The sequence below is a fragment of the Daphnia pulex genome, chromosome 8, assembly GCF_021134715.1.
Source record: "Daphnia pulex isolate KAP4 chromosome 8, ASM2113471v1".
Lineage (NCBI taxonomy): Eukaryota > Metazoa > Arthropoda > Branchiopoda > Diplostraca > Daphniidae > Daphnia > Daphnia pulex.
Window position 1 is genome coordinate 391,130 of NC_060024.1, and position 3,285 is coordinate 394,414.

Below are 3,285 nucleotides of genomic sequence, written 5' to 3' on the forward strand. Positions count from 1 at the left end.
AGATTCTCTGGGATTGGCTGTCGTTATTCTGTAGTGAATGAAGACGACGTTTACTGCATACTCTCTCATCCTTTAAACGAGGCTCAGTTTGTAGTATATACTGCTCTCCCTGGAGCGTAGTTAGTCAATGCTACGTGACGATGAAAATCTTCAACGATCATTCCTGGTCCCATTCTCGTTCGAGCGTACAGGGGGGAAATGTATGACAATAACAGCTATTTTGTTACTTTTGTCTGGATCCACGGCGGCAAAACTTGATTCAGCACCTATGGTCGCCTACTTTTGGACTTAAAAAAGAATTATTGGAATTTTATTTACACTTGGGACAAGTAAGAAACGACATTTAAATTCGTTTACATGATCCAATAAAATTTTCATCGAGGTTCAAACTCGGAATACAGTAATCGAGGTTTTAAAAATCGGAATACTTCGAGGATTGGACTCGATAAATTTCATCGAGACTTCAACTCTGAAAATTGTCATCGAGGATAGAACTCGGAAAATGCTCAACTGAACGTGGAAGGTAGGTTTGTGTTTGGGGATGTTGTTTGCTTAAGGAGATGAGAAAAACTTTCCGCTCAAGACATTTTCGTTATTGCAAATCGTTCAGATACTTCCTTTTTATTTAACACTGCATGTGTAAATCTGTTGAGTACAGCGAAAAAGAAAATTTGGGATCGAAACATTTAGTTGTTTGTCGCGATCACCTTCGTCGTACTATTGGGTGATGATAGACGAGATGGAATGTGTTCAAATGAATCTAGTAAACAGTAAGAGCGAGACTCTATGTCGGTCTTTTGAAAGTCATTTTCGCCGGAAAAATGTTTGAGAAAAATAAGAGTGTCTTTGGAATATTGTCTGGTAATGACGGTCGTAATTTGGAATCAGATTAAGACGAAATTTACACTAGCCATACTCTCCCTTAAATTAGGCTGAATCTGTTTAAATAGACAGGATTGGGTGTTAGGCGAAAATGCCTGCCGAGTTGTAAAAATTAAAATATCTTGCATTTTAGGGGTAAGATAAGACGTAAGCTAAAACAAGCATTAGCAAACTCAAGCGTTTTCCAATATAGAAGATGACCCAAAAAGGCATCGGAGAGGTGGTGGTGTGAAGTAGCAGTTCCTCTAGGATGCTGTCCTTGTTAATTAAGAACCAATGGTGTTCAGGTAAACAAGCTCAGGGTTGACACGGCGATGGGGAACGCAGAGCCTTTAATCCACTACCATGCCGACAAATGGTTAGTCCATATCATAGTGCTTTGCCTTACAGCGCCAATAAGGTGAATTTCGGGTAGAGGTAATATTCGATCGTTGATGTCGTCGAACAGATCCGAATGATTTTTGATGTTCACCCAGGCCCTCACCATTATCACCTAAATTATTAAATTAAGAAATGTTAAACAAATCTTATTACATAATTTGACAAGTAAGCTTATGCATAGACTAGCTACACTGAAGATGAATTGGGTCAAGCGGTGATGGTAATTGACTGTCAGCATCGTATGAATCCTGCTAAGACGTTCAATACTGAAATTCTATTATTTCCTCAGAATGAATAAATACAGTAACGGACAACTAACGGGTATTTCCGAAGATAAGCAAACAAAAATTAGACCTATAAACAACACATATTGAGATAAATACTTTAGTTTAAAAAATCTCATCTCAGTCTAGATTTAATAAAATAAATGATCAAATGATCAGTGTCAACAGATTAATAAAAAAAAATAAAAGGTTATGCAGAAAAACATTAATAAATAACCAAACTGATCATTGGTAGACAAGCTATAGAGAAGAAAGTTTCTGCTGGATTGTTATATCAAAATAACAATAATCGTCAAATAAAATGAAATTTTATTTTAATCTAAGTTTGTAAATGGACTCTTTACTACTATGAAAGCTACCGATAGAAGTTATCCACTACAATGTACCATAAAGAAAATATAGAAGATTAATCTGATGAATGATGATATGCTTCCCTTTCAATACAAGTCTCACTAATGTTGTGAGAACTGGAACGATAAATTTAGAAATGTCTAGAACCATTAATAGATTTTTGGTTAAAAGCACGATAACACTTAAATGAGATATGTAGATGAACCTAAATAAGAAATATCAGAGGTGAGAGATTAATTTGATATGTGGCACGATAAGCACCACAAAAAATGTCAAAGATTTTCCCACAGACTAGAATATACACTGCTCTAACATAAAAGCATGTCAGTGAAACATAATTATCATTGTTGGAAGGATATTCCAGATATAAATTAAAATTTGATTTTTGGTGGAGGTAACAGTCCTATTATTTGAAAGAAAAAACTTACACTTTTCCTCTTTGTAGTTTGTTATGCAATTTATCAGTCCAACTACTGACAAAGCGGAGATCAGTTAACCTGGGTCCATAACCTGTTGAAGTTAGAGAATTAACAAAGTGTTGATAGTGTTTAAACTTGTTTGAAGTATTCTAGGAGATACAAAAACACATCCATTGTAAATCAGAACTGTCAAGTCGGAGTGAAAGTGTTACTAAACAGCAACCGAAGAAGACTATAGATAGGTTGCCTCACCTTCACAATCAGCGCCATCTGGTGGCTGTTACAATACAACATATATGATTACAGATTACACTTATAGGGTTCATCATTAAGAACATATGTACACCCACTTCCATTAATATGGTATACAGTCATTGCACAAAACAACGCACCTATTTTGGCTTTAACCAAAATTCTTCTTTCTTACAAAGAAAAAAATCTAACCCTTCCCTCTCGATAACAAACAACAAAGGCTGTACACCACTGTGTCCAAAATAGGTGCGTTGTTTTGCGCAATGACTGTATACCATATTAATGGAAGTGGGTGTACATTCAATATCTGGATTGAAAATGATTTCCAACAGAAACTTCCATTACTTTCCAAGAAGAGGGACAGTCAGACCAAACTTTATCGGATTATCAGGTCGACGATACGTACTTACCTGTCCAACAAACGGGTCGGAAATGTACTCAAGTAATTTCTTTCCAAAATGCTTAGTGTATGATCTCCGTTTCGCTTCATCGGTTATCTTAACCTTTGCAGCAGTAATAGACTTTATTTTGCCTTTAGTTTCGAATTTCCCTTTCTGTTTTGCTACAGCAGCTCGTATAGCTAAGAAGTGCAATAAAAGAACAGTGGTAGCGTTATTGTGTGATACTGTTACAAAAGTTACGTTACATAGTTACACAGCAGTGTGATCGACTTGTTTAAATCCCTCATTTATTTTCAAGAGCACTAGTGTGCTGTA

The 3,285-nt window shown here is 36.0% G+C and overlaps 1 long non-coding RNA gene across 1 annotated transcript; it reads right to left on the minus strand.

The window, feature by feature from the left end:
• Positions 1-586: 586 nt before the first annotated feature.
• On the minus strand, positions 587-2,640 carry LOC124201185. Its single transcript, XR_006877546.1, has 2 exons — positions 2,327-2,640; positions 587-1,375 (listed from the first exon to the last, which is right to left on the minus strand). It is a non-coding gene; the product is annotated as an uncharacterized LOC124201185 (long non-coding RNA).
• Positions 2,641-3,285: the final 645 nt, after the last annotated feature.